The 21,946-nt window shown below is 40.2% G+C and overlaps 2 long non-coding RNA genes across 4 annotated transcripts; one reads left to right on the plus strand and one right to left on the minus strand.

Moving 5' to 3' along the window:
- The first annotated feature begins 3,227 nt into the window (after positions 1-3,227).
- On the plus strand, positions 3,228-17,730 carry LOC138356112 (uncharacterized). 3 transcript variants are annotated; one of them, XR_011224197.1, is made up of 5 exons: positions 3,228-3,570; positions 6,507-6,669; positions 8,164-8,327; positions 9,892-9,990; positions 11,197-11,214. It is a non-coding gene; the product is annotated as an uncharacterized lncRNA (long non-coding RNA). The 3 variants fall into 3 exon arrangements; XR_011224196.1 differs by lacking the exon at positions 11,197-11,214 and adding an exon at positions 17,632-17,730 and having other exon boundaries at positions 3,229-3,570; XR_011224198.1 differs by lacking the exons at positions 9,892-9,990; positions 11,197-11,214 and adding an exon at positions 17,632-17,730 and having other exon boundaries at positions 3,232-3,570.
- LOC138356113 (uncharacterized) lies at positions 17,559-20,910 on the minus strand. The gene is made up of 5 exons (XR_011224199.1): positions 20,462-20,910; positions 19,149-19,397; positions 18,677-18,730; positions 18,262-18,335; positions 17,559-17,699 (listed from the first exon to the last, which is right to left on the minus strand). It is a non-coding gene; the product is annotated as an uncharacterized lncRNA (long non-coding RNA).
- Between the last annotated feature and the right edge of the window lie 1,036 nt (positions 20,911-21,946).

Genomic DNA, 21,946 nt, shown 5'->3' on the forward strand with positions numbered 1-21,946 from the left:
CATGATGCGAGGAGGACGTGTTGCTCCGCATCTTCGTGTTTGCACGTGGCTGCTGCAGCTAGATGTTGTGAATTTGTTCTCGACTGTTGCAGTGATACAGTGCCTTTGTGTATCGAGGAAATGGCTGAGGCGGTCTGCCTAGGTGATGGAAGATCCTGTACTGGGCCTGGAGAGTGTGACAGTGGGGATGGCAGACAGGATGATACTAGGCCGTATCAAGCAGTAGTAAACAGATATAAACGGAGAAATATTCAAAGACAGCGAGACGAAGACAGTGAGGAGGAAATAACAAAGAGACCAAAAAATGAAGACATGCTCAGCAGGACGCGGGAGATGCAGACTAATGGAAGGAAGAGGCTGTTGTTCCCTACAGCATGTCAACTGAATTTCCATCAAAAGCTGGAGTGGACGGTTCGTTTGGCTAAGGAGTTTTTTGAATATGAACCACTATTCAAGGAGGGTCTTCACCGGCCCTATATAACAGTTGGGACAGAGGAGGCCGTGGAACACCTAACGAAGGATGGGTTTGAGAATATTGTGATGGTTACTCCGGAAAAAGGTATGATGTACACCAAGGTCATAGTGTTTAAGTATCCAACTTATTTGGATCCTGATTATCTATTGCTCAACAATGATAGTGTTGTTTGGGCAAAGAGGAACAGTGTTCGTGGTGAAAAACAAAGCCAGGTTGTTGCCTTGGTAAAGGGTGAGGCTCCAGAAAGAATTTTTGTGCAAGGACTAGGCTACAGGAAAGTTGTAAAATACATTGAGGAGCCCATATTATGCATGAAGTGTTCTCGTTGGGGATATATGGCTTGGAAATGCCAGTTTGACTCCAGGTGTCGGTACTGTGGTAAGAAACACGACTCTCGAGAGTGTAGAGTCAAGATTAAAAACGGTGAAAAAATCGTCCCATCTTGTTGCAATTGTCGAGGAAGCCACAATGCTGGTTCCTATCTATGTCGCATGAAGCCTCATCTGAGAGACTCGGGGACGGGTGCTACAAGCAGGATAGATGTATCCTCGAAGGAAGGAAAGATTGTGCAGCAGGAACATGGAGGAAACAGTTGGAAGCCAATGACAGCGCCTATGAACAATGTGTGGGAGAAAGGAACAGAGACAATTAAGGCGAGCCTAGGGAAAGTAGGAAATGCAGCTGAAAAAATTAAACCTTGTGGAAACAAGGTTCAGGTCAATATAGTGAACTCTGAGGTTGGTACTCAAATATTGGAATATCTAAAAAAACTAGAAAAGAGGATTGAGGCATTAGAAAAATTAACTATGGGGGGTAGACGGGGTGAAGATGGTGGTGAAACAGGACGTGAAGTGGAAAGTGAAACAGGACGTGAAATGGAAAGTGAAACAGGACGTGAAATGGAAAGTGAAACAGGACGTGAAATGGAAAGCCAAACAGGACGTGAAATGGAAAGCCAAACAGGACGTGAAATGGAAAGTGAAACAGGACGTGAAATGGAAAGTCAAACAGGACGTGAAATGGAAAGTCAAACAGGACGTGAAATGGAAAGCCAAACAGGACGTGAAATGAAAAGCCAAACAGGACGTGAAATGGAAAGTGAAACAGGACGTGAAATGGAAAGTCAAACAGGACGTGAAATGGAAAGTCAAACAGGACGTGAAATGGAAAGTCAAACAGGACGTGAAATGGAAAGTGAAATAGGACGTGAAGTGGAAAGTGAAACAGGACGTGAAATGTGCGTTGAAGAAAGTAAGGAAGAACATGACGTATTGATGATAGAGGATAGTCAGGAAAATGAACTTTCTAGTAGTGTTAGCGTTCAACCTTCTGTAGTGACAAATGTCGAAACAAAGGTTAAAGTAAAACGGTATAGAGAAATAAGAAAGAAATTAGATATGAATAAGATCACCTTTGATGCTAGTAGCTGTTGTGCAAATGAGGAGAAAGCAGAAATGTTACAGTGTTGGGAGAGTCTGTCTGAGAAAATCTCGTATCTCATGGAATGTGACAGACAGGGCAAAGGTAGTTTTATTAAATCATGGATGAAAGTAGAGTGAGAATATTATCTTGGAGCGTTAATGGGTTAAAATCTAGTGCGGTGGATGTACACTATTATACTCTTAGATAGTACTATATTAACCTGATATGTTACATGGGATTCTTGTATTTGTACTCACTGAATTTGTGCGCCCCTTGAGGGACTTGAAGTATGGGAAGGGGTAGAAATAGCCTAAGCTAATCTTTTTTTTTTTTTTTTTTTTTTTTTTTTTTTTTTTTTTTTTTTTTTTTTTTTTTAACTTGTCTCAATAAACCTACTTGAACTTGGAAGACCATTATGTATTAAAGTGTCAAATTATGGATAACCATAGAAATAAGGAAATAAGTAGTGTACCACTTCAAATTGTTTGGATGTGTGATAATGATATGATAGACAGAATACTTAGGAACTACAAGAATTTTGCCCCAATGATTGTAACACTTACTATATTAATATGCAATGTTAAATGTTGTATTGTGATTTGTGTATCTGTACTCACTGAATTTGTGCGCCCCTTGAGGGACTTGAAGTAGAGGGGGGTAGAAATAGCCTAAGCTACTCTATCCCTTTGAGATGTATTTTTTTCTTGTCTCAATAAACATACTTGAACTTGAACTTGAACTTGTACAGTTTCTTGATGGCTTGCTCTAAGAGTGTGAAGCCCTTCACACCAGCCTATAAATTGTGTAATTTATTTCCATATATGCTAATTAACCTTAAAATCTATATGTCAGAAGAAAGGAAGATGTAGACGTTAATGTGACAACATTTCAAGAAATATCTCTCTTTAAAGAGAGTTAAATTTAAGTTATTTAAATTTATTATTTTTAGTTATTTATTTAAGTTAAAGTTATTTAAAGTTATTTAAAGTTAAATTTATTTAAATTTATTTAATTATTTTATTTAAATTTATTTATTTAAATTTGAGTTATTTAAAGTTAAATAATACAATCCTATCGCCGGTGTCCGGACACATGAAAGCTACTTAGGTATCAGTGGCCAGCCAGGTGGAGATCACAGGCTGTACAATACTGATAAATTATGTAATTCACAGAGATACGTTGATAAATATTAATGTTTTATATTTTATTAAAAATACAGATATATACTTTGTTTCATACGTTAAATGTAACAATATTTCAGTATATATTATATAAGCATAGTATATATAATTCAGTATATACAATATATAATAAGAGTGTCAGACCACGGAGGAAGAATTGAAACAGGAATTTCCTTTAGTACTTTCTTATATTAATACATCTTCAGAGCGAACCATTCCTTCTGAAGATGTATTAATATACGAAAGTACTTAGAGCATTCTATTGTGGTTTTAATATTGAACAATTATACATATACGAAACAGACAAATCTGGTGTCCGAAATAGTAAAAATATTAGTGTGCGATGTGATCAATGTAAGGGGGATATTGGGTGTGCCTCGTATCCCCTACAACAACAAGAAGTTCGAGAGCGATGAGGCCGCCACCTACTAGCTTCAGGATGTCGTCGAATCTAAATCAACAATATACTACCGCCGCTACTTTCTCGGAAACGTAAGTACCTGCCGCTTTACTTCTCTCACCCTGCCTAGCCTGGCCTGGCCTGACCTGGCCTAGCCAGACCTGACCAGACCTAGCCAGACCTGACCAGACCTGACCTGGCCTAGCCTTACCTAGCCTAGTCTGACCTGGCCTAGTCTGACCTGACCTGGCCTAGTCTGACCTGACCTGGCCTAGCCTTACCCAACACTAATCACCACACGTGACAGCCCAAACGAATCGCAAATAAGTACACGTAACAAGTCATATGCCCGGACACTCTTTCACCTTGGGGACTGAGTGGTAACTATTGTATAGAAGAGCCGGCTCCCTGAGAGTGGTAAGAGGGCGTGATAAGAGGCTAACGTGTGGTCTTGAAGGAAGTCGATAAAGCAGACAATTTTCAAAAGGAAGGGCAGCATAACGAGCAGACAGGAATGGACAGACAGTCGGTTATCCCATAATGTGTAATACGCCCCGCACAGCATGGGTGGAGTGGGGGGGGGGGGTTGTAGCAGGGCACAGTATGGTGATGGTACGGGTGAAGTACACACCCACTGAATTCCTGCCATCAATAATTGTTTTCATAACCATTAGAACAATGGCATCCCTCCAGCCACCATCCTTCCACTGACCCCCTCCTCTGGTCCTCCACCTCAGACAATAACCCCCCACACCCCCTCTCCCTTCCAGACATCAGCATGTCAAAATCAGTACCATAATGTGTTTAAACTATTTAAACTAAGTCATTGTGTATCTCAAGGTATCTTAATTCATTTGAAAGTGTACATGTGCATTCGTTCATATACTCGCCTAATTGTGCTTGCTGGGGTTGAGCTCTGGCTCTTTAGTTCCACCTCTCAACCATCAATCAACAGGTGTACAGGTTTCTGAGCCTATTGGGCTCTATCTTATCTACACTTGAACCTGTGTATGGAGTCAGCCTCCACCACATCACTTACTAATGCATTCCATTAGATATAATCATATATGATTACACATAATAATAATCATTCCATACACATAATCATATATGTGTACGTCAACGTATACATACATGCGTATATATACCTCATATTAAAATACTGATAAACGAATGACCATGAACAAATTAATTTATAATTGTAGCATTATATATAATTTTAATAGACTAATTACGTGTTTATACATTTGAATGGTCCAGACAGGTGGCCAGCCTTGGACATATACACTTCTGGTAGGCACAATGACCTCATGTTAGACCCTTGATAGATTATGTGAGAGAGAGAGAGAGCTGGGGCAGGGAGGTGCGTGCCCCAGGGAGATAATCCATGCCCATGCCCCGCCTCGAGGTCAGTTCTCGAGTCACACCAAGAATAACAATCGAGCAAGTTGTCCTGACCAGGATGTGGCATATTAGAGAGGGTTGAGGAATAGGAAGCCTGTCTGATAGGGCTCTTGGCAAGTAGCTCTCCCTCAGTCTACCTATCAGTATAGAAGAAATGTATCTAGGCCCACCTCCCCCCTGTCTATTCTCTCTCCCTCACCTTTCTTCCTTCATTTCCTCCCTTCTTCCCTCCCCCTCACTGGTGAGAGAGTAGGAGTGTGAGAGTGGTTAGAGAACTCGTAGTTCTCACGCTCGTGAAATTGTCTGCGACCCTGGAGGAGTAGAGCGGAGGGGGGGGTGAAAGTAGGTGACGATGGAGGAGTAGAGGGGAGCATTATATGCAGTGAACGTAGGTGTCTATGGAAGAGTACATCATAGAGGAGGGTGAAAGGAAGGTGACGATGGAGGAGGAGAAGGGAGGGGGTATGAAGGTAGGTGATGATGGAGGAGTAGAGGGGAGGAGGGGGGGCAAAGGTAGGTGTCTATGGAAGAGTACATCATAGAGGGGGGTGAAGGTAGGTGGCGATGGAGTAGAGCAAAAGGGGTGGGGGTTGAAAGTAATCCTGAGTTTAATTTTTTAGTTATATATAGTGACACCTCGCCTTACGAATGAATATTTATGAACTTTTCGGGTTACGAGCCTAATTTCTTCGAAAAATTTGAATCGGGTTACAAACTTTGCCTCGGGAAAGGAGTTTGTTGATATACGTATGGGCTAACCTAGCGCGTGGTGGCATGGTGATCGCGCCTCAGTTTACCAGTGTCTCCTGCCTAGTAAGTATCGCGCCTGAATTCTTTGTAAAGCATTACATTTGTTTTGGGATTTTTGGCTATTTGAACATAAAATTTGTTATGATATATCTTGCCATGAGTCCCAAGAAAGCCAGTGGTAAGGTTCAAGCCAAGAAAACACATGTGAGAATGACCATAGAGGAAAAACAAGAGAGCATTCATAAACATCAAAATGGTGCACAGGTTGTTGAACTAGCTAGGCAGTACAACAAATCTATGTCAACAATATGCACTGTACTTGCTAAGAAAAAGGACATTATGAGCATTAAAGTGGCAAAAGGCATATCAACAATCCCGAAACAAAGAACACAAACACTTGAGGATGTTAAAAAGTTTTTATTAATTTGGATACACAACAAGGAGTTAGCAGGTGATAGCATTTCAGAGGCCATCATTTGAGAGAAACCAAGGCATTTGCATGAAGACCTTTTAAAGAAAACCCCTGGAATGAGGGGGGGGGGGGGGAAAGATGAATCAAGTTTGAAAATGTGAAAAGTTTGTGTGACAATAGAGCCTCGTGGAAAACTTTTGCTGTGGTCATTACCTGGTGGAATGCACCCAGGATGGAGTATCAGGGCTATACATCTTTTAAATCATAAAAGTAATAAACATTTCCCATCAACCTTACAAACAATATTAACCTATTTTCATGTATTTCCCCATGTGCATTTTAACAAAGTTGCTAAATTGCCTTTATCATTCTGTAAAATTTCAATTACAGTACTGTATGTATAATTTTGTTAGTATAAATGGACTGAATATTCTGAAATTGCTATTAATTTTACAATTTCAGATTCAAAGGTGGTCTGGACACCCAATTTGGTCAGACAGGTGAAGAGAGCATTTAGGATAGTTCGAAGAGATGAAGATGGTCGCAATTGTGTTCGAAGAGGCAAACGCCCCCCTTTGCTCCTGACATTATGTTCAACCATTGACCTCTGCACACCTAACACAAGGTAGGTTGAAAACTCCTCCTTCATGTCATTGGTACATTAGCCAGAAACTCAGGGCTCATGTAGGAATATCCCTAAAAAAAAAAAAGTGGCCCCAACACTGCATCCTCCAAGTCTGGAGGATGAGCAGGAGCATTGTCGAGAAGCAGAACCTTGAGTGTCAAACTTTTCCCCTGCAGATTTTTTTGATGGCAGGGCAAACCACTCCACATCACAGTTTTTCTGCACGTTATATATATTTTAAAACTCTTGGATTTTCGGAATGATACACGAGCAAGGGTTTAATTTTCAAATCACCACACAGCACAAGAGTTAGCCTATCCTGACACAAGTTAGCCCAAGTTAGCTTGTGTTCGGGCAGTGACGTCTCCTCTTGGGTAATGTATGTCCTCTTCGGCAATTTTTTCCTGAATAGCTATGTCTCCTCACAATTAAACACTTGTTGTGGAATGTATCCATCAATACAGCACAGTGTATCTACAAAATTTTAATTTTTTACTTATATATAGTGTCACCTCGGCTTACGAATGAATATTTATGAACTTTTCGGGTTACGAGCCTAATTTCTTCGAAAAATTTGAATCGGGTTACAAACTTTGCCTCGGGAAATGAGTTTGTTGATATGCGTATGGGCTGACCTAGCGCGTGGTGGCATGGTGATCGCACCTCAGTTTACCAGTGTCTCCTGCCTAGTAACTATCGCGCCTGAATTCTTTATAAAGCATTACATTTGTTTTGGGATTTTTGACTATTTGAACATAAAATTTGTTATTATATATCTTGCCATGAGTCCCAAGAAAGCCAGTGGTAAGGTTCAAGCCAAGAAAACACATGTGAGAATGACCATAGAGGAAAAACAAGAGAGCATTCATAAACGTCAAAATGGTGCACAGGTGTTTGAACTAGCTAGGCAGTACAACAAATCTATGTCAACAATATGCACTATACTTGCTAAGAAAAAGGACATTATGAGCGTTAAAGTGGCAAAAGGCATATCAACAATCCCGAAACAAAGAACACAAACACTTGAGGATGTTGAAAAGTTTTTATTAATTTGGATATACAACAAAGAGTTAGCAGGTGATAGCATTTCAGAGGCCATCATTTGTGAGAAACCAAGGCATTTGCATGAAGACCTTTTAAAGAAAACCCCTGGAACGAGGGGGAAAAAGATGAATCAAGTTTGAAAATGTGAAAAGTTTGTGTGACAATAGAGCTTCGTGGAAAACTTTTGCTGTGGTCATTACCTGGTGGAATGCACCCAGGATGGAGTATCAGGGCTATACATCTTTTAAATCATAAAAGTAATAAACATTTCCCATCAACCTTACAAACCATATTAACCTATTTAAATGTATTTCCCCCATGTGCATTTTAACAAAGTTACTAAATTGCCTTTATCATTCTGTAAAATTTCAATTACAGTACACTGTATATAATTTTGTTAGTATAAATGGACTGAATATTCTGAAATCACTATTAATTTTACAATTTCAGATTCAAAGGTGGTCTGGACACCCAATTTGGTCAGACAGGTGAAGTGAGCATTTAGGATAGTTCGAAGAGATGAAGATGGTCACAATTGTGTTTGAAGAGGAAAACGCCCCCCTTTGCTCCTGACATTATGTTCAGCCTATTGACCCCTGCACACCTAACACAAGGTAGGTTGAAAACTCCTCCTTCATGTCATTGGTTCATTAGCCAGAAACTTAGGGCCCATGCAGGAATATCCCTAAAAAAAAAAAAGTGGCCCCAACAATGCATCCTCCAAGTCTGGAGGATGAGCAGGAGCATTGTCGAGAAGCAGGCCCTTTAGTGTCAAACTTTTCTCTTGCAGATATTTTTTTATGGCAGGGCAAACCACTCTACATCACAGTTTTTCTGCACGTTATATATTTTTTAAAACTCTTGGATTTTCGGAATGATACACGAGCAAGGGTTTAATTTTCAAATCGCCACACAGCACAAGAGTTAGCCTATCCTGACAGACACAAGTTAGCCCAAGTTAGCTTGTGTCCGGGCAGTGACGTCTCGTCTTGGGTAATGTATGTCCTCTTCGGCAATTTTTTCCAGAATAGCCATGTCTCCTCACAATTAAACACTTGTTGTGGAATATATCCATCAATACAGTATCTACAAAATCTTTAAAATCACGAACAAATCTTTCAGCCCCTACTTTGTCTGAGCTGGCACCCTCACCATGCCTCACAACACTATGAATACCACATCTTTTTTCAAAATTTCTCAAACCATCCCCTACTCACCTTAAACTCTTTCGTATCTGCAAAACTCGTTCTAGGGGTTTTCTTTTATTTTTTTTTTTTTTTTTTTTTGAGATATATACAAGAGTTGTTACATTCTTGTACAGCCACTAGTACGCATAGCGTTTCGGGCAGGTCCCTGGAATACGATCCCCTGCCGCGAAGAATCGTTTTTTCATCCAAGTACACATTTTACTGTTGCGTTAAACAGAGGCTACAGTTAAGGATTTGCGCCCAGTAAATCCTCCCCGGCCAGGATACGAACCCATGACATAGCGCTCGCGGAACGCCAGGCGAGTGTCTTACCACTACACCACGGGGACTGTAAAACAATTGATCTTTATAAGATCAATTGATCTTTATAAGATCTTGCATGAAGATTTCATTGTTGACCAAACCACACACTGGAAATTGAATAGACGACGACATTTCGATCCGTCCTGGACCATTATAAAGTCGATTGTGATGAGATGAGGGAAGCAAGAGCATTAAGTAGGCAAGAGAGAGAGGTGAGGAGATGGCAAGTATGTACGTATGTACATGAATAAAACATGTACATACTTATACATAATGTGTGTAAATAGTGTAATAAACACAATAACAATATTTTGGGAGGAGGAATGTTGGCGAGTAATGTGTTGGAGGAGGGAGGGAGGACTGGCAGGGTGTGGCAGCTCACTCATGTTTTTTGGGCTCACCATACCAACATAGTGGATCGTTATGGTGAATACATACGTAGATGGGTATATACAATGTGTGTATATAGTGTAATAACAGCAAAAGCACTGTTTGATTGTAGAATATGTCGCATATATGAGGCCCATAATTTTGAGCATAGCGATGTTCTATACTTTGAATTATATAAATTCCACAAATTACACACTTTTAAATAATATTACAGCAAAAAAAAAAAAAAGAAATGAATGAGAAACTTCAAAATAATTGCGCAACATTTTATTCGCAGCAACTGCCGTCGCACGGGGTGGCGGGGCCGACAGACCCCCATCGCTCCAACGCTCAGCGCCCATAATTTGCTCAACTTCCCAGCTCCATCGCAGCTAAAGTAAGTCACATACAATATTTTTTGTTTAGTTTCCCCGTGATCAGACAATAACAATAACATTTAACAATATAAGAAGAGAAAAAAAATTTTTGGAAAGAATTTATTTCTTGTGCACCAGGGTGTTATTTGGAGACAGAGCAGTTCAGTGGTTAACTACTAAAAAATTTTTTTCTCCCACACACGCACCCCCCTAGGAAGCAGCCTGTAACAGCTAACTCCCAGATACCTATTTACTGTTAGGTAACAGGGGTCATCCCCTTTTGTACAAAGAATCTGCTAAAGCTTTTAGGGCTAATCTTTGACACTCGTTTGTCTTTGTCGCCCCATATTTTTTACGTCCGAGTTGAATGCTCTAAGGCCCTTAACTAACTTTAGGTCATGTCCCATACTTCTTGGGGAGCTAATCGACACTGCTACTCTCTTTACTTTCCTCTCACGTTCTGTCTAAACTCGATTATGGCCCTGTTTACTCGTCTGCTTCTCCTTCTACCCTTCACCATCTGGACACACTGCATCATACTGGGTTACGGCTCAGCTCTGGTACCTTTCCTTCGACACCTACCCTAAGCCTGTATGTTGAAACTGGCGTCCTGTTTCTACAGGATCGCCATGATCGCTACTGTCTTCTCCACCTTGCACGGTCCTTACAGCACCCTCACTCTTGCTTATGTCATGCCTTGACCTTTACCCATCCTGTGGTTCCTGTTCCCCTTCACCACCTATCTCTTTCTGTACGGTTGTCTCTCTTACAAAATGCTCTTTCAGTTTGTGTTACCAATATTTCCCCTCGTGTCATTACGTCTTTGCCCCTATGGAGGGGTCCCCGTTCCTAAATTCTGTAAGCCTTGACCCACATGACTAAAACTTTTACCCCTCCTACAGTTCTAAATCACCTTTTCCTTGAACACTTTTCTTCACACTTCCACTCTATTTCCGTCTTCACCAATGGGTCTTAAGTCTGCAGACGGTGTAGGCTACTCTGTTGTTTTTCCTGACTGCACCTTTGTGTCTCCTGCCACCGGAGACTAGCATCTTCATGGCAGAACTTTATGCTATTCTCTATGCTCTTCATCAACTCTTTTCTCGCTGTCAATCCTCCTCTGTGTTTGTAGTTGACACTTGCAGTGCCCTCATGGCTCTAGAATCCTTTAATCCAGTCCATCCTTTGGTAGTTGAAATTCAACATTGGCTGTTTCTTATCTCCAGTAGATTTAAGACAGTGGAATTTCGCTGGATTCCCACCCATATTGGTGCGTTCTTAAATGAGCGTGCGGACACTGCCGCTAAGGAAGCTATCCACACCTGTCCCATCTCCCGTAAAGGTATTCCTTATTATGACTTTTACCCAGTTATTTATTTCCCCATTCTTGCCCGTTGTCAGGGTTGTTGGTCTTCTGTTACTGGTAACAAATTGCGTGCTCTTAAGAGTAGTGTGTTCCCGTGGCCTTCCTCCTACCACCGTAACCGGTGGTGGGAAACGGCTCTGGCGAGATTGTATATTGGTCATACACGTTTAACTCACGGGCACTTAATGGAGCGCTGCCCTGCTTCTTATTGTCAAAACCGTTCCGTTGTCTCTACATGTCCTGACTTCCAGGACTTACGTGTCTTGCTTCCTGACCATCCCTCACTGTGAATTGTCCCTCGATAAAATTCTTGGTAAATTCAATACCTTTGATATTGTTCGCCGTATGCGTTTTTGTTCTTGTATTGGCGACGTTAGTGATATTTAGCGCACTATGATTATCCCACACATTTGATGGTTTGATAATTACTGTACTGTACAGTACTTTGGTTTGGAATGTATCAAATAAAGTTGTTTCATGTATTCAAATGTGTGAGAAAATCCACTGGGGCTGTGAGATGAAGCGAACCTGTAACAAAGGCATTGCCAGTTGCATACTCTACCACCACTGATGGTAAAAGTCTTACAACTGGATATCTTGTGTGACGGGTTATGGTATCACAGCTATACTGAACCAAGATGGTATGGCTCTCCCTCACATAAATGAAAGAAATGCTACTGTTGGCCTTGCAGTGAGTAAGTTGCAGGTGGAAACAAATGAAAATTATCAAATAAATAATTAAACAATTTACTGAAATAGTAATGAACAAAAATAACACATGACAATACTTGACTATCATGTAATGCAAAGGTGAACAAGTTAGTATGACCTTAAATGCAAAAAATAAACTATAAGCAATGAATAAAAGTATGAAGATATACTGGTGTTCTGAAGACAGCTACCGTGCCACCATGGCATCAGTCACACGACGTTGGCTGGAAGCGGACGACGGGTTAGAGACACGAAGGTGATCCTAGAGCACTGAGGGAGAGATTGCCTCTCCAGGGAGGCAGCGCTCTTTATATAGTCCGGCGGTGATGACTCATCCAGTGTCAACACGAGGTGGACATCTGGTCAACTAGCAAACTGCTCGTTGTGGCTGGCGGTGCCTTTGTGTTGAGCTGTACCACTGTCATTTGAAGGCGGCTAACTGCTTGTTTGTGGGGACAAACTGCCAGTTAGCAGTGGCGCCCGGCTTGCCTCTGAGTCATACCAGGCCGTGCCAGGCCCTGGGGGGTATGGAGAGGTGGCAGGACTGATGACTCTTCTGGGCTGGCGTAGATGTATACTTCCAGTGCAGAGGCATTGAAGGTGAAGGGAAAAGGCAGTTCCACTGCTATGCAGGGGATTCACGTGACACTTGTGAAGCCACAGAAAGTCTGGAGGCCCTACTGAAGCCAGTCCCAGTATTAAATAAAAACCCTGAAGTACACCGGTGAAGGGTAAAGTGAAGGGTGAAGCAAGACCGTATGCCCCAACTTCAGGCACACACAGAAAATCACGTTTTGGTCCTGCCTCTCAACTGTGTATTTGAAGTTGGGGCGTATGGTGTTGAACTGCTTCAGCCTTCACCTGAGTGCCTGTAGGTCTTACGTAAGACGTTGACTCAAGGAGGGGCCTCAAAACTTGCTGTGATTTATGGGGAAATCCGGTTGTAAGACTTTTACAAAGTCAGTAATATACTGTGGTAGAGTATGCAGCTGCCAGTGCCTTGGGCAAGGGTTTACGTTGCCTCACAGCTCCAGTGGATTTTCTGCTTGGTGTATATCAGGTTGTGATTTTGTGTGTGTACCGTATTGTTATGATCGCCGTCTGATAAGTCCTTTCTGGCCTCAAGAGTCATTTTTACCCACCTAGAAAGATTGCAGATGGCCAAAGCAGATATTTAAGTTAAGAAGGGACAAGTCTTAAACAAAATTTTGCATAATATTTGACTGTAAAGGGGTAAATTGAGGTAGATTGAAAAACAAAATGGTGAACCAGGCAGGCGGTACTCACAATTAGGCGAGTACACTGGGGAACTTTTAAAGTGCAACCAAACATGCTTTAGGCTCTCACAACAAGAGGTGAGTGGTGGTGGCTCAGGTGCTCAGCCAATCAGAACACCTAAGGAGGGAGGGCAGGAGTGGGAGGGCAATCAGGGCAGAGGGGGGGTGGTATGTGGAAGTTTGGTGACAGTTGTGTGTAGTTTGTTCATCTTCATTGTAAGTTTCATGGCTTGGTGTGCATTTCCCTAGTAAATTTAATTAGGGAAAAATTCAGGTGTTTGATTTTTTAAATCAACTTTTTAAATGTTGAGTTGTTAAAGCCTCAAAGTGCACGGAGTTGGTTTGGGAGTATGGCATCCTCATGCTGTTGCGTGCTCGCGTGAGGTAGCAAAGGTGATGTAAAGTTGTGGGGTGTACATGCTTGGGACGTCCTCTCTCGGGATGGCTGGTGTTAGACCTGCGTGTTTGTCGGTTGTTGAAAAGCCGTCATCCTTTGCTGTTGTGGTATTGATTTTACAGTGTTCATCTTGTAATTAATACTGTAGTGCGATATCTAGGGCTACCATTTGTAGGTTTAAAATGTCTAATACAAACAGTTGTCCAATGAGTTTTAATAGGAAATATCATCCACCAAGCACCATTGTACAATTATATTAATTGATAGTATATGGATTGTGCAGAACTGCTTAGAATGATCTTTAACACTTGGCTATATTGGTCATGTCAAATACCTGCACGGTGAATGCTCAAAGACCCTTTCTTTATTCAGTGTTGTCACATACCTCATGGGGGTATGGATAGGCAAACACTCATTCGGTTAAACTTGCCTTGTAGTACTTTCAGAGCTGAGTAATTTGGAATCTGGTTAGCACTTTCCAAATAAATTGACCTTTAAAGTGAATTCCTATTTAGGTTTAAAACATTATACCGAATGAGAAACTCGGATTATATAGCCGAACACCAGAAATGTTGTTATTCAATTTGGTTGCCTAAAGCACATTCAAGGACTACACATTACATGGCATTCCAGGATTCCTCTATACCTTGCCTTATGCTGTAAACATTGCCACAACCCTGTGTTTTATTGATTTAAATGGCCACAGGGAGGCATACAACACTGCAGATTATGATGTCATTAGTTATCCACTGTGCTGACAAGTGGGCTGACTGATGTTCGTTGACACCTGTATCGTGCTTCAATTTAATCGCCAGGAGATCACCCTCTCACTAGACTCGTCTGTAGGAAGTACAGTATAGTATCTCAAATTACCTTGGATCATAAATAGCATAAGACTTGGGGGTAGGAGAGGGTTGCAGTGTTTGTCATGGCTCTCAGTTGTTCCTGGTATTAGGCAATTTAGTTCTGGAATCATTTTTGTTGGCCAATGTTAAACTTTTTCGAAAGTAGATGTTTTTCTGAAAGGGAAGGGGGGGGGGAACCTCTATGCTTGGATACAATTATCTAAGTGAATACTTAGATTTATACAGTAGAATAACTATCTTCTTTTCCTTAGTCAAAAAGGTTGCTTGTTTATTTCTAGGGACTTGTATTTTCTTTTATTTTTAACTGCAGCAACTTTCAGTGAATGATAGATTCTTAGTGAAAGGACCTTTACTTCATTGTTGTTGCTTTATGGTCATCTCATTGTGTACAGGGATTCCGCGAAGCTTTTGGGGTTAGTCTTTAACACTCGTTTGTCTTGGTCAGCCCATATCTCTTGCCTCCGAGTTGAATGCTCTAAGGCCCTTAACCTCCTTAAGGTTTTGTCCCATACTTCTTGGGGAGTGGATAGGCGCACGCTCCTCTATTTGCACTCTTCTCTCATCCTGTCTAAACTCAATTATGGTTGCCCTGCATACTCTTCTGCTTCTCGTTCTACTCTTCGCCATCTTGATGCTTTGCACCATACTGGGTTGCGTCTCGGCTCTGGTGGCTTTCGTTCGACTCCCGCCCTTAGTTTGTATGTTGACACTGGCTTTCTCTCTCTTCAGGACTGCCGTGATCGCTACTGTCTTGGCTATCTTGCGCGGTCCTTCCAACATCCTTCCTCTCGCCTCTGTCGTGCATTGACTTTTCCTCCTCCTGTGGTTCCTGTTCCTCTTCATTGTCTCCCACTTTCTGTCCAGTTATCTCGCTTACAGGATTCTCTTTCTGTTCATATTTCTAATGTTTCTCCTCGTATTGTTCCTTCATTACCTCCGTGGAGAGTCCCCCTTCCCAAGTTTTGTACATCCTTGACTTGTATTACTAAAGCCTTTACCCCTCCTACAATTCTGAAAAGCCTCTTTCTTGAGCACTTTTCTTCGCACTCCCACTCTATTTCCATCTTCCCTGATGGGTCTGCGGATGGTGTGGGCTACTCTGTTGTTTTTCCTGACCGTACTTACATGTGTCGCCTCCCTTCGGAGGCTAGCGTCTTTACGGCAGAACTTTATGCTATTCTCTATGCTCTTTGTCTCTTGCTTTCTCATTCTTCCTTTGTGGTTGTAGTTGATTCTCGTAGTGCCCTCATGGCTCTAGGGTCCTTTAATCCTGTCCATCCGGTGGTCATTGAGATTCAACATTGGCTGTTTCTTATTTCTAGTAAATTTAAATCAGTAGAGTTTTGCTGGGTTCCCAGCCATATTGGTGTTTCAATGAGCGTGCGGATGCTGCCGCTAAGGAAGCTATCCGTTCTTGTCCCATCTCCCGTAAAGGTATTCCTTATTCCGACTTTTATCCTGTTATTCATTCTTCCCCGTTGGCAGGGTTGTTGGTCCTCTGTGGTTGGTAACAAGCTGCGTACTCTCAAACTTAGTGTGTCCCCGTGGCCTTCCTCCTACCACCGTAACCGGCGATGGGACACTGCTTTGGCACGGCTGTGGGTTGGTCATACCCGCTTAACCCACGGTCACTTAATGGAGCGCCGCCCTGCTCCTTATTGTCTGAATTGCGTTGTCCCTCTTACAGTTGTGCATATCCTTGTTGAATGTCCTGACTTCCAGGACGAGCGTGTGTCTTGCTTTCCGACCGTCCCTCGCAGTCACTTGTCCCTCGATAGAATTCTAGGTGAATCGGATACTTTTGATATCATTCGCCTTATGCGTTTTTGTTCTCGTATTGGCATTCTTGGTGATATTTAGCGCCCTCTGATTATTTAGCACTTTGATGGTGCTACATGGCCTTCCCGGTTTGGTGCCTTATTTTGGTAATTACCTTACCTTCATTGTTGTTTCATTTTAATGTGGTAGTTGTGATATGGATTGTTCTGGCTCACATGCAAGGTCTTGGAATTTTTTCTGTTTTATATTAAGAAATTGCCAGTCTTGTTACTATTTGTAGAGTTAGAGATCTGCATTAAGGCCTCAATATTATATTCTTTTTTTTTATAACATGTTATCAGCAATTTTTGTGGTTGGTAATATTTAGATTAATGTCAGTGATGTATATGACAAGGGTTAAGACCACTTGTGGTATGACTGGGAAAAATGCTGTCATTTCTTTAACAAATGAAAGGGTCCTCATAACCAGTCTTTTGTCCTTTCTACCATGTACCTGTTTGTTGCTTCTTGGTCTTTCATTTGGTACTTTGCAACATTACCAAAGGCCATTGTTTTAATAGCCAATTACCATTTCTAAAAACAATGAGCAGGTTCATTAGGCAGGGTTTGTTTTTAGCAAACGGTTTTACAAAAAAAATTCCATTCCTTCCGGACCTTGCAGATGTTAGGTCAAACTAATTTACAGTACACTGTAATCTGTTTTGCCCTTTCAAACAATGATGGTTTTAATCTAGGTAAAATATTTCTGAATATATGAAGTTTGGCAGACAAATCATTTAAGAGCTTCGATTAAATTTAAGTTACCAAAGACTTTGTGAAAACCATGTTGTATAGATGCTTCAGTGTCACTTTTCTAATGTTTTGTAAATTTAATGATTTAGTTAATTTAATCATAATTTGTACAAAGCTTAGGTGTTTCATAGCTTTAAATTTACTATCAAATATGAAAACTAAAATATTGACTAAAGTTTCTTCCACTTTAATATTTCAGACTAATTTGCAATATTTGTTAGTTTATGTAAATTGAGTAGGTAGTCCACTTTTCAATGCATTTTGCATGCACCTATGTAACAAGTTACAAATAGGTGTAAATTTTACCAAGTATTTATTTTCAAAGTAAAAATAATTCAGATGTTTAAACATTGCATCAATACAGTAGTAAACAATTTTCAGGATAAGGTATATAAAGTAGTTTCATTAAAATTGTTTTATTTAATAAGTTTTACATATAGTATTTATAATACATCTATTTATTACTGTTTCAGGTTGTGGGACAGATGCTCCTAGATGAACAGAAGATCCAAAAGGCCAAGACAACTCCAGAGACAACCACCTGTAAAAGAAAAATAAACATTAAACAGGGACACTACTTTTATTATCACCAATGCCAAATAATAAGCCCAAAAAAGTCCTAACATCCTATCTTTTAAGATAGGCTCAGCAAGGCCTATCCCTTACTCTGGTTTGATTGCAGAGCTTGTTCCCTGAATGGGTGCATTGCATCCACCACTTCAGTGCCATCAACACATTGTACATATGCTTTACTGAGAGCACTGTACAATGCATGCCAGGCACTAAAGTTTTAGATGCATCCACCCATTCAGCAAACAAGCCCTGTTAGGAATTAACAATGTAACCATTGTTAAGGGTCCCTAAACCTATGCAAATCTAGTCCATCTAGTAGATGGGTAGTAGAGCAAAGCTCTGAAAAAGCCAAGCCAGGGAGAACTGCAGGACTGCCTGGTCCCCTTTTATGCAATGGGGTAGGATCAGTACAAACTGCATCGTCCCTGTGGGTTGTAACAGTAGGACATGGTTACACACCTATAAATGGACTAGATAAGAGAATTAAGATTAGGTCATTGATATAGCTAAAACATCAAATTCAAACTCACCCACTTTTGTAGATTTCCTTTTGCAGAGTAAAGGAGCCTCACTCCAAGCCAGTCCATGCATCATAATCATTCACCTGAAAAATATTTCAACAAATTAATTTCAGATTTAAAGCCAATCTTTCTTTACTTCTCAAATTAGCATTCAGTACTTTACAAATTCAGATGGAAAAAATTTCTTTAAGGAATTTACCTTTCCTACATATTCTAGTAGCAGTAGTAGTAAAGATCTAATTTAGCAATATAAATATATATGGCATCAATTTGCCAAGTTTCAGTAAATGTCATTTGAGAAACTATCCACAACAGCACTTCAATGGCAATTTACATTTATCTTTAGCCAATGCTATATTGTTTAAGTTATTACTATTTTTACTTTTATGCAAATCTATTCACATTAACCTTTACTACAACTCACCTGATTCTGTTTGAGCAACTGACAGAGAGACTTCTGGACTTTCCAAACCACATTCTGGAAAACTATATAAATTTAAAACCAAGCTAAATTAAACATTGAATATTTTTTTTTTACTTTCAAGGGAAAAATACCATCACTTAGAACAAAACTTTTCCTGCCATTAACTTTATTTGACTCATGATTACCCTTAGTGTTATTTATAGATTAAAGCTCATTTAACAAATATTTAATGTTAACTAAACAAGATTTATATTTCATTAAAATTATTAATAAAACACCCTCAACTATGCTGTTTAAGATCTAATGCCCCACATTACAATTTTAACAGCACTATTCAATACATTCCTGAAAGGACTAAACTTGCAGATATGGTACCCACTAGCCTAAGCCTAGACTTCCATACCCTAATATTTAATAGGTTTTTAGCAATTAACTTCTACCCTCAAATTCCAATGTACACAACACTACTTACTGTAGATCTGCAAGTAATGTCCTGCAGCTCTTTGTTGCCAGGACCTTCCACTATTCTGGTGTTAGCTGGAACATTTGTGCCAGCTGCTGGTTTGAAAGAGAGGCATACCATGTGCCAATTCAGGAAGCTTTCCACGTTTCTCACTGCATGTCAGCTCAGGACCTCGCTACCATGTTGGGAGGCAGTTGAAGACTAACCAATCAACATCCCAGGCTGGAGAGCAGTGCCAGCTCTGGGAGAATTTACCACCTGCAAAAAATTTAATACTCTTAACAATCTACACCATCTATCATCTTTACCTAGCCCCCAAACCTTACACTTGTCAGCATTAAACTGCATCTGGTAGTCTTAACCATTTCAAAACTATATAGGTTATCGGTATTTTTTATTTGCCAATTCTGCAACTATTGCAGTCTAAACCATAATCTTACGAATAACAGAGGTCCAAGGAGAGCTTTTAGGCACTACTTACAACTTCTCCCAACTTAACCCCATTTATACTAATTTCCTTTGGTATAGCCATGACCTAATCAACTTCAGTCAGCATTCCCAATGATCCGAGCCCCTATCAATTTTGCGCCACTATCAAAATCTCTGCTGAAGTCAAGGTACACAAAATTACAAACCTTATCACTATTTCCTCAACTATGCAACCTAATCCTTGAACATTTAGTAATAAAACTATGCGATTCATGTATCTAGTCATGTTTATCAAAAAGGAGAGAAATGGCACTTGCAATGTTAGATTCTAGTAACATTCCTCACAATAGACTAAGCTAATGGGTCACTAACTTAAGCGTTAAAGTTAACTCAAACTTTTCCTTTAAAACTTGCTATATTAGGAACTTTCCACGACCGGCCTTTACCCGACATAATTAAATAGGGTAAAAACGGTATATTAAATGCAGTAAAACTACGGTAAATTCAATATGATAAACTTGCTTTCTTTAAGCATGGGCTGCATAGCAAGTGAACTAAACTAAATGTTTAGCACCCTGGCAAACTACTTCGTTCTATTCAATTTCTTTATGTAATCACTTTGTCCGGCTAGAATTTTTAGATTAAAGGAACACCCTCCCTGGTAACGGCTGAACTAATTAACCAAATAAAAATATTTAGGTAAAATACTTTCATAAAACCCATATACTTCCCCCACCAGTAGACTTGTTCAGCTAAAGGCATAATGTAATGTTCCACTTTAGTAAATAAAGACTTAAAAAAAACCACTACCCCATCTATGTAGTTACCGGTTACCTGACATTCTACGCTTAAAATAACCCATCTATTCCCCATAATTGTTCGATATAACTTACCTCTCACCCGCTGGTCGAGTACACAGCAGTATATATATCCTCCTCCATCACTCACCGCGTGGATACTATTTCACTCTGGCCGCAAATTGCCTCAAATCACCTACGTTGTCCATAAACATATATAGAAGAGCAACTGACCGTAACACCCGTATAGCGATCACATAACGTGGGAACATTAGTAGTACTGCTGTCAAAACATAGATGGCGCCAGGACAAACGGTAATTCCTATGGACTCGCCTAGTTATACGTAGGGAATTGAGCTTCAGCTGTTTGGTCCCGCCCCTCAGCTGTATTCACCTAGTTGTACTCACCTAATTTGTGCTTGCAGGGGTTGAGCTTTGGTTTTTTGGTCCCGACTCTCAACCGTCCATCAACAGGTGTACAGGTTCCTGAGCCTATTGGGCTCTATCACATCTACATTTGAAATTGTGTATGGAGTCAGCCTCCACCACATCACTGCTTAATACATTCCATTTGTTAACTACTCTGACACTGAAAAAATTCTTTCTAATATCTCTGTGGCTCATTTGGGTACTAAGTTCCCCTTGTTCGTGTTCCACCCGTGTTAAAGAGCTGTCTTTGTAACTATCAAAATGCATATATCTTTGCTTTCACTTCAGTTATATTTATGACAAGGGATTTAAAATTTGCCTATATTTCTGCTTCTCTGATGACATTAAAAACTTTCGTTTATTACAGTATCTACATAAAATTAACATTTATCTTCATTAGGTTGTAGTTCTCATCAATAGGGAAAGCGTCGGTAAAAAAATTTTTTTTTTTAAATATAAATATCTTTCCTCTCTCAATAATATGCCCGAAACGCTATGCGTACTAGTGGCTTTAGGTAATTGTATGTACTAGCTCTATCTATAAATCCAATATTATGTTTGTAAATCGACTATTTATGTACTTTCCTGAATAAAATGAACTTTACTAATATCTAATCTCTGGGACTAAAACGTAAGAACGACTTTATCTATGCCTTTTTGATAACATATACAATTATAAGCTTTATTAGTGAATCTCTATTAATTAAACAATATATCAGAGAGTGTGTAAGGTTCGGTGTTCCATGTGCGAAGAGACATGGGAGATTTTACATCAGTACAGTAAATGTTTTAAGTAGCGAACGCATACTAACGAATAACGATTAGTATAGACCAACACTATTGTTCTATGAATTCAATTTAACTTCCAGACATGTATTTTTCAATAAGTTTGGATCCCTTCCTATCCCTTCCGAGTGCTATATAGTCGTAATGGCTTGGCGCTTTCACTTGATAGTTCCCCCAGCCCCCTGAATAATATTATGAGAGCAGTATTTACGGGCTATTCATGTCCGTGCCACCTCTTGGGTGGCTTAATCTTCATCAATCGAGAGCAGTACGTCCTAACCAGACGTTATATGATGATATCCTCAACAGTTGATAAATAAAAGTAATTGCGAAACTCCAGCTATCTAATACTTATCATAAATGGTA

This window comes from Procambarus clarkii, chromosome 70, assembly GCF_040958095.1.
Source record: "Procambarus clarkii isolate CNS0578487 chromosome 70, FALCON_Pclarkii_2.0, whole genome shotgun sequence".
In the NCBI taxonomy this organism is placed as follows: Eukaryota; Metazoa; Arthropoda; class Malacostraca; order Decapoda; family Cambaridae; genus Procambarus; species Procambarus clarkii.